At 44.1% G+C, this 16,273-nt stretch overlaps 1 protein-coding gene across 1 annotated transcript in view; it reads right to left on the bottom strand.

Annotated features, from left to right (window-relative positions):
• The window catches only part of SLC25A30 (solute carrier family 25 member 30), a 292,859-nt gene that overhangs the window by 79,481 nt on the left and 197,105 nt on the right, over window positions 1-16,273 (bottom strand). The window lies entirely within an intron of this gene.

The raw sequence follows: 16,273 nt of genomic DNA, 5'->3' as shown, positions 1-16,273 counted from the left end.
ATTTCTAGGACTCTACCCTCCTCTTCCCAGAAAGGCTGGAAGTGTCACCCTTCTAATCACATGGATGATGCCTTGGGAACCAGGCCCCATCCTGAGGTTAGCAGAAGCTCCTCCCCCAACTCCCTCACTGCCCCCTCCCCTTTCGCACATCTCCCCACTCACCACACTGTCCCCAAGGAGCTTCTAATGAATGACAAAGATGTTCCCATCTGGGCTTCCCAGGGCTTTAGGAGTCCTTCTGCGCAGTGTGGAAGCAAAGAAGGAAAAAATGTGTGTGTGTGTGTGTGTGTGTGTGTGTGTGTGTGTTTTAATTATACCACAACTAGAAACCCTCCTGACTACCATGCTGGCTGGCATCTAAGCTTCTGAAAAGGGGCAGCTTAGACTCTAGCCTCAATTCTGTTCTGTCGTTAGTCTCTAGAAGCTGTTGGTGGGAGCTCTCGTATTATCTCTTATACCCATTTACCAGAGAGTTCTGATTTCATATTGTTGAGTTGTATAGGGGTGCAGGGAGCAGGGGTCCAGAGCCCTCCTATCAGGGAAAAGCAAATGTTCTGTTGAAACCCGATGTGACTTGGGCAAGTGACTCCACCTCTCAGATCATGCGTCTCCTCATTTATAAAATTCAGGAATTCTCTCTAACTGGAGATAGCATTCTCTGTAAATAATCACTGTCTTGGGGCCCTCAGATGAAACTGTCTTGATCCCTTTGACACCCTGGCCTACACGGGGCTGGAAATGGTTCAAAGGCTGCATTGCATGCAGGTGCCGTGAGTTCAAACCTCGCACCGCCACAACCCACCCCTGAATCTGGAGCTGGGAGTAGCCCCTGTGTACTCCATGGGTGAAGCCTCACCAAAAAAAAATCAAAGGAAAGGTTTGGTACAGTCACTGATCTGAGGGGTCATCTATTTGATTGACCTGCTGCTTATTTGTCAAGGGAGGGATGTTTCGAACGGATGTTTCGCCATCCAAGCGTGGGCAACTCAGTTCCCTACAATCTGGGCTGCTTTCCCCTCTGCAAACCCAGCATCCAGAGCCACACTGAGAAGCTGCCTGGAGACAGCACCCAACACGCCTGTGATTACTCAGCTTAACACCATCATCAATCATCCACATTCTGTGAGCACCTACAATTGGTGGGTGCTGTTACCCAGAACACAGAGGTAGACATGCCTCGTGGGCTTCTAATCTAAACAGACAGGTAGAGCCAAGACAAAGGAAAGGGCAAGCGAGCGTCTGAGCCCACCCACCCAGGCTGCCTGGCCTGCAGCTGCCTGGTGATGAATCACAGGGAGAGTTTCAACAAGCAGGAGGTTCCCTGCAGGGCAAAGAGGGACACCTGCCTGCCCTGCCACCCAGACACTACAGCTCTTGGACCTGTAGAGGTGGGCAGTAGGACTGTGCTCTCACTGTTCTCTCCTTTAATTTGTAGAGACAGGGATGGGAAGCCGGGTGAGTACAATAAATTACAGCAATGTCTGTCTCTCCCGCTTGTAGCACCTGAGCGAACACGTATTGCTACTTAAGAATAGAGAGCAGCTCAATTGTGGAACTAGAGAAGCAGCCACGATACACTCCCCCCCACCCCCCGTCACACACACACATGCGTGTGCACACGCATACACTCTTGCTGCTGAGGAAGCAGTGAACAGAGGCGGCAGCCAGGATGCACATGAGGCCACTTGCTTCTAAGGCCTATTAGGCAACGAATAAAGCTCAGCCACTGGGAAAGTCTGTGAGGGAAGGAAGCAGAAAAATAGAATGGCAGCTACTGAGGGGCACTGATTGCGGTGAATAGCTGTTCCTGATCAAGGAATCACTCACATTTGTGGGACCGTGATGGGAACCAAGACAGAATGAGCTGGAAGTAAGGCAGTTGCCTCCCAACTTCCAGAGACAACTAGGTAGTAAATCACCCTTGATGAAGTTAGACAGGGCTGGAGCGATAGCACAGTGGTAGGGCGTTTGCCTTACAAGAAGGGGCCAACATGGCCGACCCAAGTTCGATTCCTTGCCCCCCCTCTCGGAGAGCCTGGCAAGCTACCAAGAGTATCTCGCCTGCACGGCAGAGCCTGGCAAGCTATCCGTGACATATTCGAGATGCCAAACACAGTAACAACAAGTCTCATGATGGAGACATTACTGGGCCCGCTCGAGCAAATCAATGAGCAATGGGAGGACCGTGACCGTGACCGAAATAGGACAGACTATAAGCCCTACAACTAATGGTGCCACTCAGGGGCCTGAGAACTTGGGGTTGTCTTTTCTAATGACAAAAAGCATCCAAGAGCCTCTAAAAAGTCCCCCAATGTTATGGATGTTTTTTTCAAATATATATATATATATATATATATATATATATATATACACACACACACTTGGTTTTAGGGTCACACTGGGCAATCCTCAAGGCTTCTTCTAAGCCTGCACTTAGGGATCACTCCTGACGGTGCTCCAGGAACCATATGTGATGCCAGGAATTGAACCTGGATAGACCATGTGCAAGACCTTAACTGCTAACTCTCTTTTTCCCTAATATTAATTGATATGTTGAAAATTGAGGCAATAAGATATCTCCCAATGGAGAGTACCAATCTCTGAGAAACTCTTTTATTTTGTTTTGGAGTTTTTTGGGGGAGTGGGATGGGGTGCTCAGAGGATACTCCTGACTCAGTGCTCAAAGGTCACTGAGTCCCCAGTAGTGAGCCCCTTAGCAATGCTCAGGGCACCATGCAGGACTGGGATTGTTCCTGGACCTCCCACGTGCCTGCAGACAAAACACACTCAGCCTATTGAGCTCTCACCAACCCCCTGAAACACTCACTTTGAAAAAAGTCAGGAGAGTGAAAGAAGCAGTGTGGTGCTCTGAGTTGTGCTGAAGCCATGCAGGAATCCTGATGGAGATGTGGCAGCCTCGGTTTACTCCTGCCGCCGCTGGTCAGACAGAAGGCACTGCTGATTAGCACAACACTAATTGTGATTTGTGTGATTCTGTACATTTCAATTTCAGCAAATTTTTAAAATCAACAAATTATTATCTGTGTGTAATCCCTTTAATTAAATATATATTAACTTCTTAATAAAAATGAAATGCTTATCAAATGGCATGTGATCTCTGAAAAGTTCCAAATAAATTGATTCAGACAGCTGTTTGTGGGCTAAGGAGAGAGTTCAAAGGGCTAAAGCACAAGGTTTGCACTCAGAGCCCTGCGTTGGATCCGCAGGACTATACAGTTCCCCTAAGCCCTGCCAAGAGTGACCCCTGAGCACTGTGAGGTGTGGTCCCAGAAAACAACTGTAGCACTGTAGCACTGTCCTCCAGTTGTTCATCTATTTGCTCAAGCGGGCACCAGTAACGTCTCCATTGTGAGACTTGTTGTTACTGTTTTTGGCATATCAAATACGCCACAGGAAGCTTGCCAAGCTCTGCCACGCGAGCAGGATACTCTCGGTAGCTTGCCGGGCTCTCCGAGAAGGATGGAGGGATTGAACCCAGGTCAGCCACATGCAAGGCAAATGCCCTACCCGCTGTGCTATCGCTCCAGCTCTAAGAGACCCTCAACAACATTTCTATTTTGTTGGGGGCAGGAGGGGCTGAGGAATTCCCAAGGCAGTGAACGCTATCCAAATTCCTTGGTTGGTGTCCAAGCTGTTGCTCAGCTGTTCTTCCAACTCCGCAGCAAGACAGACAGATGTGCCCTACTCTTGGGCAGACTGGCTTAGATTAAGGCCATGTTAGCATCTTATGGGACAGAAGGAAAAGAAGCCATGTGTCATCAGGGTGGAAGCCACAGATCACAGGGGCCCACATGGCTTCTCCTTCCCAGACACAAAAGGCTGGTGTCCCTCCAGCTCAGCTTGCCCAGAAGGCCATATCCAGCCCAAACACAGTTACAGGGAGGAAAAGTGAAACTGAGGGACAGGTGGACATGCTGGCCTAGCTCACACAGGCTGGCATGTTCATCAAGATTGTTACCTGGGTTCCTCTTACCCCCAGGCACTCTGCTTCGCCTGGCCCCAGGGTGGACAGGAGGAGAAAGATGAAGGGTAAATCTTGCCACGAGCCTCCAATTAATGCACCATGCTTGGAGATCTATTCATCTCACCCCAAAAGAAAACGGGGACCCTGACTTGCAGAATGTGATAAAACTCAGCTTTACCCAGCACCCTACTAAGTTGTACAAGGTAGGTGAGTCCCAGGAGTAGGGACCACGTGAGGTCAGAGTTGGCAGAAGAGGGTCCCAGCTGGGTTTGGTGAACAGATACCATGGCTGAAAATATTTGGGTGCTAACTCCAAGCAGAACACTGAATGTGAAGATCAGGAAAGCAAAGGAGAAAAAGAAAGAAGAGAAGAAATCACGTTTCACCTTGCAATCAGATAACAGTCTAGGGCTGGAGAGGTAGTACAGCAGATACAGTGCTTGCCTTGCACGCTGCCAACCTGGGTTTAATCCCCAGCACCCCTCATGGTCCCCCAAACACCACCAGGAGTGATCCCTCAGAACAGAGCCAAAAGTAAGTCTTTAGCACCACTGGGTTTGACCCAACAAATCCCAAAAAGTGGGGGAAGGGGCTATAAATCTAATTAGAGAGCAAAATTAGGGACTTCAAGAGATAAGATGACCAACAGCCAATATTGAGTGTGTGCTTCCTATATATTAGAGAGCATTGGGAGCCTGATAAGCATCACCTCATCAATTCTGTTAGATGGGTACTATTACTCTTAGTCCCATTTTACTGATAAGAAAATTTGCCTAACCCCTCATTAAGCTCCGACAGCATGGAATAAGCTCCAGGCCTACACCACTTATTGCCTGTTGTGTTGGACGCAGGGGAAGACCATGTACTCAAAAGTAAATCCTGAGTTTGAATCAGCAGCAGCATCTGTGTAACCCAACAAAAATTACTTCTTCTCCACCAGTCAGAATTCTGCATCTATAAAATGAGCTCACAGTCCTCACCCCATGCTCTGCATCATGAAATAAGGTAAGCATGAATGTCCTCTATCACCCCTGAATGCAGTGCCTGTCTGATACACGTTAATGTTCCTGATTCTGCACTTGGCATCACTATATGGTGATGTATAGTATATAGTAATATATAGTGTATAGTGAAATTTATCAGATAAAAACTTGTCACCGAAATAAAATCTTAGCAATCACCATGATCTGGACCTGCTCCTGCAGTTGGCCCAGACTGTTCTGAACATTACATCAGGGTATTAAACTGAGCGTAACTAATCTAGCTACAAATTTTTGGTAAATCTCCTGATTTCTTAATTTTTTATTTGGCTTTTTCTACTGCATTGTTATAGTATGCATATTGTAAAACATGCCAAAAATTAAATTTTATAGTAAAATCAAAATAACTATCTATTTCTTTTTATGCTGGAGCAATAGCACAGCGGTAGGGAGTTTGCCTTGCGCACAGCCATCCCGGCAGAGCAGGGTTCGATTCTTCCGCCCCTCTCAGAGAGCCCAGCAAGCTACCGAGAGTATCTCGCCCGCATAGCAAAACCTGGCAAGCTATCCATGACGTATTCGATATGCCAAACACAGTAACAACAAATCTCACAATGGAGACGTTACTGGGCCCGCTCAAGCAAATCTATGAACAATGAGAGGACAGTGACAGTGTCATCTAATTCATTAAATCAAAAAAAGAGTTCTTCCACTTTCACCAAAATAACAAATAGTAATAATTTTTAGTAAGCACAATGTAATTAAATGTGGCTCTATCTGAAAATCTTAGTTTAACACAGAGAGTTTAAAGTCATGTTCTAAGTTTGATTTATTTACATTTTTGTAGTTAATATTTTTGAGCAATAAACAACATATTGTTAGTGAACAGAGCACCTCACAATGATTTATAAATCCAAATAGAAAATTGCTATTGATATCATTTTTAAATAGTAAATAAAAATAGTAAACTCTCACTATTTAGTCCTTTCCCCCAAAGAATGCAAACATTTTCACTAAAATTTGCCTCTAATTCAAACTTTTTAATTGAATACTGGGGAGTTGTCCACATCCAGTGGTACTCAGGGATCACTCCTGACAGTGCTCAAGAGACCTTTTGTGGGTCAAAAGATTTAAAACCAAATAGACCATGTTCAAGGTAAGTGCTTTAACCACTATTCAACAATCCTTCCAGTCCCAAGTCCCTTTAAAAAAAAAAACCCTCTAGATTTCTTTCAGTTATTTTTAAAACACCATCTTTTTTCACAAAGGCAAAGTAAAATTGTGTTTAATTTTCAGGAACAGCTACTAGATAGAAATAGAGGGATAGTACAAAGGTTAAGCCTAGCACATGGCTCTATTCCAGTTTGATCCCTGGCAATTTATATGATCTCTTGAGCACTTCCAGGAGTGATCCCTGAGCACAAAGCCTGGAGCAAGCCCTAAGCACAGCCAAGTATGACTCCAACTACCTCCCCCCACCACCACCAAAATGGCTATTTTAATGGACACTTGTCACCAAAAGCAAAATGAAAAGTTGGGACTCCTGTATTTTTGTAAAAGAAGTCAACAATAAAACTGTAGAATAACAGATAATCTCACCCGTGGATGGCACATAAGACACCAAGCAACTCATTCCCCATCCTGGGGTTTGCTTTCACCTCTAAATGTGTATAATTTTCTGACACTTTATGTGGAACTCAGCCTTGGCTCCATCCTGACTGGAGAAGCCTATGCTCTTTCTTTATTGAATGGTTAACTCCCATTCCCACACCCTCCTCATATTTCTCTAAATAAAACTTTCTACTTAGAAAGAAAGAAAGAAAGAAAGAAAGAAAGAAAGAAAGAGAGAGAGAGAGAGAGAGGGAGGGAGGGAGGGAGGGAGGGAGGGAGGGAGGGAGGGAGGGAGGGAGGAAGGAAGGAAGGAAGGAAGGAAGGAAGGAAGGAAGGAAGGAAGGAAGGAAGGAGGAAAGAAGGAAAGAAAGAGAGAAAGAGAAAAGTGCCTGCCACAGAGGCAGGGGGTGGGGGGTGGGAGGGAAACTGGGGACTTTGGTGATGAGAAATGTACACTGGTGAAGGAAAGGGTGTTAGAACATAATATGACTGAAACTCAATCATGGACAACTTTGTAACTGCGCATCTCAGAGTGATCCAATTAAAAAATAAATAAAATTTAAAAAACTAAATAAATAAAAAACTCTGTCACAATAGAGTGTTATGGTCAGTTTCCCTCTTGGCCCAAATTCTTGCAAAGGTCCCGGCATTTTACCAGCCCCCTTCATTGTTAGCATCAGATTAATAGCATCGGAGATATCCTTTAGCTCACTGTACATTCTGGTTTCCACGCTTCATGGCAGTAGCTTGGCTGAATTTCTACAGGGTGAATAAATTTCATGAGTGATGCTCTCCCTGCAATCTTATCCCAGAATCCTATTTATATTCCAGTCAAAGCAGCCACTCCAGCAAATGTTATTTTAGACAATTGCTCCATAAGAACATTGTTTCTAGTAAAGTTATTTACATTTGAGACCACATCTTTTTCCGGCATGTTCTTCTATAATTGGTTCACAAAAGAATCGTACTTTGTGTGTTTTATTACTGAAGGGGAAGTTCCATCTGTACTTCACTCAGCTGTAGAGCAAACACTGCTTGGTTTGTTTCAGTACTTGTTTCTTCAAAGTTTTCTCTGCATCTATCAGCAGTACTGGTGAGGAATGAATATTCATTTCATTCAATCATTCCAATGAGATTTATTGAGCACTTGATATGCTCTAGACACTGTCCTAGGAAGCAATGAATAAATTAAGTTCTCATGAAACTATGTTGCTGTGAGGAAAGACATTTGATCAGCAAATAAAAATAAAATAGATATAAGGAGTGGAGTTCTGAGGGAATGTTCAACAAGATCTTGGAACAGACATGATAAGGTAAACCATTTCAGGTAATGAGTAACATCTCCCTGAGGGGGAAATTTCTGAGCAAAGGCCTAACAAGTGCAAGTATAAGTAGTAGAATATGTGGGGTGATGGCTGGCGGAAAGCATGGGCAAAGGCCCTGAGGCAGGAGTTTGCTAAGTGTGTCTGAACCACTTCAGAGGCCAGAGTGATGGTGGGGTCATAGTGGGGCAAAAGATCAGTAGGTTTCTTTCCTTACCCAGATAGAAAATCTGGAAAAGTCCCAGAAAGAAGCACAACATGGTATGACTTAATATAAAATAAATTATTGTGAGCCAGCTTCAGGAAGAGGCTTGAGGGGTGGTTGGGAAAATGGAAAAAATGGTAGAGGAAAAGTGACTGTGGTGGTGAGATTGATGTTGGGATAGAGAATACCTATAACAAATCATCATGAACAACTTTGTAAACCACAGTGTTTAAATAAAGTGGGGGGTGGGGTGGGGGGAAACATGGTCTGACTTAAATCTTAAAAGATTTCTCTGTCACACCATAAAAAACAAGCTACAATGTACTCATATAGGAGTGGGAAACCAATGCCAACAATCCAAACAAGAGATTGACCAGAATGAGAGTTGAAAGAGAATGAATAATCGAGAAATCATAAAATCTTGGATATATTTCAATGTAGAACCAGTGAAATATGCTGATAAATCAGAATATTAAAGGTTAAAGAGGCGATATTACTATCATATTTCTAACCTAAGCACTTGGAATAAGTCCATTTATAAGGATGGAAAAAACTGAGAAGCAGACTAGGGGTGGAGATCAAGAATTCATTCTTGACATCAAATGGGAAAAGACTACAGATATCCAAGCAGGATGTCAGGCAACCAGCCGCTCCTCAGAGTCTGCAGTTACAAGAAAGGCATTAGGAATGCAGACATAAATTTAGGGCTTGTCAGTGTAGAAAGGGTATTAAAAGCCTTGTCACCATATTTTTTCCATGTATTATTTTAGCTGTATTTATTGCAGTGGGGGAGGCTAAGTATTCCCCCAGTATTATGCAATTTTTTTTACTACTTTGTAAAATGTCTCCAAAAAAAGCTTTTAAGCACTTTCCTCTGCACTCATTAAAAAATTTAAAATATTGTGTTGAAGAGTACATTATTTAAAATCAATGATAAAAGATTGTAGGCATCTTTATTGTCAATTTTTCAAAGCATATAGCCACCTTATTGGATATTACACACTTATACCCTTATTAGATATTTCAAAATATAGCACAGTAGTTAAGTGTCAGCCATCATTGGTGGTAATAAGTATAAATTTGCCTTGTACAACTATTAGTAACTGCTGGAAAAGAGAAAGTTGAAGCAGTCGGGAAGTCCTTTAGTAGGTGAACAAATAAGTTATGATATTTCCAGACACTACATACAGTATTGTATATGCATATTATTTCATATGAACAAATATATACATTTAATGTCTTAGTTTTCAACACTAAAAATAAATAAGCTACCTAGCCATGAAAAGATTTGGAAGACTCTTAAATATTATTGCCAAAACAAGAAGCCAGATTGAAAAGAATACATACTGTGATTCTAACCCAAAAAGAGTCTAGAAAAAAAAATTGTGGAGACAAGGCCAGGACAGATAGTACAGAGGTTAGGTGCATCCCTTGCATGTGGCCAACCCTGGTTCAATCCCTCTCACCTCATGTCCCCAAATATTGTCGGCTGCAGTCCGGGAGACCCTGATATGATCCACAGCTTTCATGAATTCCTCCCTGCTCTGTGAATGGAATGAAGCCCCCCAGAAAAGCTTGCCTCTCCCAGGATGGGAGACGCATGCTGAAAGTAGACTGTAGACCGAACATAATTGCCACTCAATGCCTCTTTTGCAAACCACAGCACCCAAAAGGAGAGAGAGAACAAAAGGGAGTGCCCTGACACAGAGGCAGTGTGGGATGGGGGGGGGGGGGGGGGAATAGGGGGTGAGAGGGATACTGGGATCAGTGGTGGTGGAGAATGGGAACTGGTGGAGGGATGGGTACTCGATCTTTGTATAACTGAAACCCAAGCACAAAACTTATAAGTCCACAACTGTACCTCATGGTGTTTCACTAATAAAAATTTTTTTAAAAAAATTAAAGAAAGCTTGCCTCTAAAGAACTACTCTCTTTAGCAACCGGAAATGCGCTGCTTTTGGGGGATCCAAAGCCACCCCCCTGCAGGCTGCAACCTGTATTGTGAGTTCTGGTTTCTCTTTCCTGGGGGGGGGGGCGCGGGAGGGTGGGGGGGGGCGGGGATTTCCTTGGAACCCAGCGGTTCTGTCATCTCATGTCCCAGAGTGACTAGTGCCTTCTTTGCAGATTTCCAGGGCTCTGCCTGAATTGAGTTCGTGTCACTGACACAGAAGGTAACAAGTGACACTGTGACTGAGCTAGAGTGAGTCCTGGCCCCCTCTTCTGAGCCTCCTTTATCATGCACCCCTATGACACCCCACTGAAGAAGATCTCATTGAGTTTCCAAGCTGAAGAAAATAAACATTAAAAAAAAAGTTCAAAGTGGTGCTTGTTAAATTTTAAAGTCATGCCTATAAACTATTAAAATATTTAAACGATGCTAAGTTCTTTGCCCAAAGTAATTGGTTTTAAGTTATTTTCGTTAGCTGGATAAAAAAAAAAAAGTTCTGCTTTTTTGCATGTCTTCCTGGCCTCACGAGTAAAATGGGCTACTCAGAGAAGATTAAGAACTTCTTTCCTGAGAGAAGATTTACATCTGAGGGGTGTTCAGAAATTAAGTGATTGTAAAGTTACTTCATTAATAATAAATAAACTATTTTGCATTCTATGTGAAACTGAAAACTCTTGCATTTTGCTCAGCAACAAAATTAATTATATTCCCTCAGAGGAAACTAAAAAGTCAGTGTAAGATAAAACACCTTGGGGCTGGAGAAAGAGCACAGCTTGTTGGACATTTGCCTTTCACATAGCTTGCCCGGGTTCAATCCCTGGCACCACATATGGTTCCCAGGACCCCACCAGGAGTGATCACTGAGCTCAGAGCCAGGAGTCAGAGCAGCTGACTAAGCAGCTCCATGTGCAACCCCAAATCAAGATAAAACACCTTTACTTCTACATTGAGACGGAGATTTGGGGGTGCTGGTGGGTGAGAATATCAGTCTGTCCATTATGTCCTTCCAGATGACTCAGCTGCTCACCAACTCAGGCAAGGTTAAACAATTAAGGGTTGAGTTATATTTCCTAGGTCTCCCCTTCTCATCCCTCAAACCCAAATCTAAGAATAAAAAAAAAAAGAATATGTCTGTCTAGCTAGTGAACACTCTCTTGCACTGTAGTCGTAAAATGTAAATGTGTGTGTATGTGTGTGTGTGTGTGTGTGTGTGTGTGTGTGTGTACCCTCCTGGAATGCTTTATTCAGCATTCAGTGAATATTAGTGTAACAAACTCATGCCTATCTGGGTACATTCTCCTGAAAAGTAGGATTAGGTGATGGGACTTTAAGGGGAAAACATTTCACAGGATGGAAATAGGTTTCCCACAAACCATGTCTCTGAAACACGAAGGCTGCTTGTGACCACGGCCTCCATGGAACTAGGGTGCAACCAGCAAATACCAAACTCAGGGCTCATAGAAATGAGGACGGTAGGAAGATGAGAAATGATCTGGATATTTTTTTAAGACATAAAGACATAGTCATTTAGATGTCTTCTGGCTTGTAAAGGCACCTTCTTAAAACCTTTCCCGCACACACAAGATGGTGAATGGGGCTATACCTGCCTCTCCCTTCATTGCACCACCTTCCTGCAGGGTTAGTAGAGTCTATCAAGTACTATCAAGTATGTGTCTTCGTCTCAGACCTAGAATATGTGTGGGGAGGGAGAGGTGGGGCTCTCCTCACTCCCCCTGCCCCCAACAGGGGCTCAGTGAATAAATTCACAGTCTCCAAATTTGGAAAGAGAGTAGAGGACCCCTTTTGTCTAGTTCAATGACTGGCACAGCTGAAGGCCTTGAAGACCTTGAAGGTTTTCAGAAAGAATTAAGGTGATTGGGGGGTGTGTAGGGTGGTGTTTTCATGATACCTTTCTCTGCCTTTGGAACCTGGTCTATGCCTTCTGGCTTCCAATAGGTTCTGTCAATGGGGAGAAACCAAGGAGTGAGAGGGAGAAACAGGAGACAAGGATTCTGACAAGACCCTTGCCTTGGGGCCCAGGGATGGCTCAGTGGTGGAGCAGCTGCCTTGCAGGCATGTGGTCGTGAGTGCGATGACCAGCTCAACCTCGCATGCTGAGTGTGATGCTTCTGTACGATTTCCAGTGCAGCACAACGGATGCAGATCCCACAACTGAAGTGTGTGGCCCTGATGTGCCAAGCCCAGGGATCCTTGCCCCAACTGTGCAATCCCTGCTGCTAAGTATAGAGCACTACATCCAAATGGTGTGACCCCCCCAGTTTTCACAACAACAATGCAAAGGGAAAGGGAAGGGAAAGATACAAGTTCGCCTCCACCGGGCCCTCCTCTTACTTAGGTGCTCACTTCTGTGTCTCTGGGCTAGTCTTAGTACCGTCTAGCTTTAGCAAAAATCCTACTAAAATAAATTTTAAAAAACCTACACACACACATAGATGTGATCGAATCCCTCCTCTCCCCCTCCCCACATCCTGCCTTTGGGGACATCTGGTCACTCCTAACTATCCTCAGGGAAAATTCTGACTATTTTGAACAGAATTCCCCTTCTTGCCTCTGATGGATGCTTTTGCTCTGATTTCCACCTGCGAATCCCCACCCTGCCTCTTGGCTATAAACTGCTACATGCAAAGCCGAGTCCAGCTCTCTCCCAACGTTGTTTTCCCCCTCTAAGTGAACTCTCTCTACACTTCAACTACTGCCCAGTTCTAGGTCTCATGAACCGTGTTCATTCCCTTGCTTTCTCTTTGTGAGGTCTCCTTGGCCAACCTCACAAAGAGAACTTGACCTCACCCTAAGTAATTACTTGTTTCAAAGAATGACCCTTGTGGTGCCAGAGATCAAACCTGCTCAAGCCACTAGCAAGGCAAGCCACTAGCAAGGCAAGCCACTAGCAAGGCAAGCAAGTACACACTCCTGTTCTATCTCCCTGTCCCCATCCTCAAGCAATTCTGTTGCGACATTCGGAGTGTTTCCTGTTGGACTGACTCATAAATGCAGCATCTTAAGCAGATGCTTCCGAATCAACAGTCTGGACTCTATTCTGTGCCTTAGAAAATCAACACGGCTTTCAGAACTTGGAGGCTGGCTTGTAAAATCAAGAGTGCTAGCCTTAGGAAATAGCTCCTTATATGTCAGGGATATACAAAGTTCAGGGTTCAATTCCCTGTATCACATAGTCCCCAAGCACAGCTGGATGTACTCTGTTGTCCTGAGTACCTCTAGGGATGACCTAGTGACACATGAACACCATTGGGCCTGAGCAGCACTGCATTGCCGGGCCCCAGCCCCGAAACTTCAGGCTCCCACTGTCTGACTGAGCATCACCAGGAGAGGTACCAGGATCCCCAAATTCAACCTGGATGGTCCCCATTAAGAATAAACACAATTAGGTCATGTTTTCTAGGGTCCTTCTACTCTTCAGGATCCCAGAAAGACTAGACAGATAGTTCAGGAGTTCCAACATGCACAGATATGGTTGCAGAGTCCCACCAGGACTGATCCCTGAGCACAGAGCCAGGAGTAAGCCCTGAGCACCACTGGGTGTGACCCAAAAATTTTTATAAAAATAAACCAAAAACTGGGATCCCAGAAGGTAACAAATGGCCACTCAGGCTAAACGTGGTGGGCAGGTGCAGAGAAACTACTAGGAATGGTGTGGCCAGTGCTTTAGTCCAAGTCTCAGAGTGAGTAAATGAGTGGTCATGGGCACTAGGAAGAAAGTCACAGAGACTGTGTCACCTGGGGCAATGTCCTTTGCACAGGGCCAATGATCCAGAGACACTCCTGGGGACAGGAGACAGTGTGTCTCTCCATGATTTATCACCTTCCTACCTCTGCTCCCTTGTCAAGTGTTCTGATGAATCAAATCCAACAGGCCAGAGAGCGGAAAGCCCCCTCCATACAACCAGCATCCAAGAGAAAAGAGAAGCAGAGCAGTATCTACGGGCAAACTAAAAGAGAGTATCAAATGTTCACAGGGTTTGTTGGTTGGTTGGTTGGTTGGTTGGTTGGTTGGTTGGTTGGTTGATTGGTTGGTTGGTTGCTGTATATTGCGTTACTGTGACTTGAACGTAGGGCTCCTACATACAAAACAAGTGGTCTACTGCTAAGCTATGTTCCTAGCCCACAATTCCACAGTGAAAGGGAATTTTGACTACACACAAATGTACTTGAGGCACATATAAAATACATAATTTCCCCCAGAATTACCTATTTCCCCACCCTGCCACAAAATCCAGAGAACATAGAGGAGGAACGTAAGCAATCTATATTTTCTTTTTAAAATTCCTTGCATGGCTCTAATGTATAGCTAAATTGGAAATCTCAGAAGATGCACAGGTGACTCAAGATTTCTAGGCAGGTCATACTTTCCATTCTTATCACAAGGTCATGCCCGGTAGAACTAAATTTCTTCAAAGCATGCCCTACACAGAAAAGGGTCACTTTTTGTACATTCCAATTTCCTGTCTGGGTACTGCTCTGAGTACTGTACATTTTCCATCCTCAAGTAGTACTCTTTAGGCTAGCTGGGCCAAAGGATGTTCCATACACTTGAAAATGTTTTGTACACTTGAACATTATTGTTCTTTTATTCCTAGAGTAGAAAACATAGTAACTCCAAAAGAAAGCCCAAATGTTTGAAAATTCTTCTCATGAATCCAAAACTGTCAACTTTATAAAGGGGCTGGAGAAATAAGGTTGCCTGCATGGCCACAAGTTACCATCACCCATTGACGAAGCATGTCATTGAGAAGTTTCACTTAAAGATCATTCTTTCCATCAAGATAACAAAAGTGAAGACAAGAAGCAGGAATGGGGGAGTTGACAAGTTGAATTCCAGGAACTTGGCTTCAGAAATGCTTATATTAATTCAATACAATAAAACTTATTCCCCATAATCCTCAAGGCGCTCTTAAAATTGAAATGGATTCTGTGAAACTGCTTTTACCTACTGTCATTAAGGAGAATTCTATTTTAACTCCACTCTTAGTAGGAAGGGCAGAAGAAAGTAGTCTGAGCATGGATTCTGTGAAACTGCTTTTACCTACTGTCATTAAGGAGAATTCTATTTTAACTCCACTCTTAGTAGGAAGGGCAGAAGAAAGTAGTCTGAGCAGAAATGCAGAATGACATAAATGCCGGGTCTGGAGGAAGCAGGAGCAAGCCAGGTGAGCCCCATCCAGTTCTCCCTTGCCTGCTGCTGCAGCAGGTTCTGGGTCTGGCAACTGCTCATTTCCTTTAAATGAGGGAAATAGCTCATCATTTCCCATCACACAGCACAGTTGAGTGGAAAACTGTTTTCCACAAAAGCAGTTTTATGGTAAATGCACCTAGCATTAAAAGCTTGGGTGGGATGATTGTGGTGGGGGGTGGAGGAAGGAAAGGGTCTAGAGAGGGGACAGGGGGAGCAAAAGACATTTATTTTCTTTCTGGGCCAAAATAAGAAAAATATTTCAACTTTAGTAACTGGAACTAGGGAGCATTGCTTTATCTATACAGTTTATCCCCGCAGTTACTGGGTTCTGAGGGTGGGAGTTGGAACAGTCAGGTTCCTGCATCCTGAACCCTGGGATCATGAATTCACCATATAATGGCGACCCAAGACTTTTTAATGTCTCCTATCAATTTCCTTCATTTTCTGGGACTAGGAAGATAGTTCAATGGGCTGAGGACACGCTTTGCATACAGAAGGGTTCAATCTCAATCCTTGCATAAGGCCCCCAGAGCACTGAACCAAGAGTAGCCCTGAGCGCTGCTGGGTGTGGTTCCCACTGTGTGTGTTTTCCCAGAAGTATCTTCACTGCAAAACACTGTTTCTTCAGCAAACATACATTTTCTCAACATAACTAATTGGCCGGTGCCAGAGCAGTAGCACATCAGGTAGGGCGGTTGCCTTGAACACACCCAACCAGGTTCCTTCCCCACATTTCTTGCAGTCCTCTGAGCTCCTCCAGGAGTAATTCCTGAGTGCAGCACTAGGATTAAGCCCTCAGCATTGCTGGGTGAGGCCCAAAAACCAAAAAAAAATAAAATAAAATAAAACCTAATTGGCCATAAGGCAATTGTTTTCTTCCTCCACTGGCAAAAATAAGAAAGAGAGAGCTTTTTGCAAACATATGTGCTCTTGTTTTTTTTTAGCATAGTCGTATGAGATCTAGCTTTACACTCTGATTTCACACTTCTAGTAAGTTTGTTCACCAGAAA

The sequence above is a fragment of the Sorex fumeus genome, unplaced genomic scaffold (assembly GCF_029834395.1).
Source record: "Sorex fumeus unplaced genomic scaffold, SorFum_2.1 ptg000008l, whole genome shotgun sequence".
NCBI lineage: Eukaryota > Metazoa > Chordata > Mammalia > Eulipotyphla > Soricidae > Sorex > Sorex fumeus.
The sequence above is the reverse complement of the archived record's forward strand: the minus strand, read 5'-3'. Positions and strand labels throughout refer to the sequence as shown.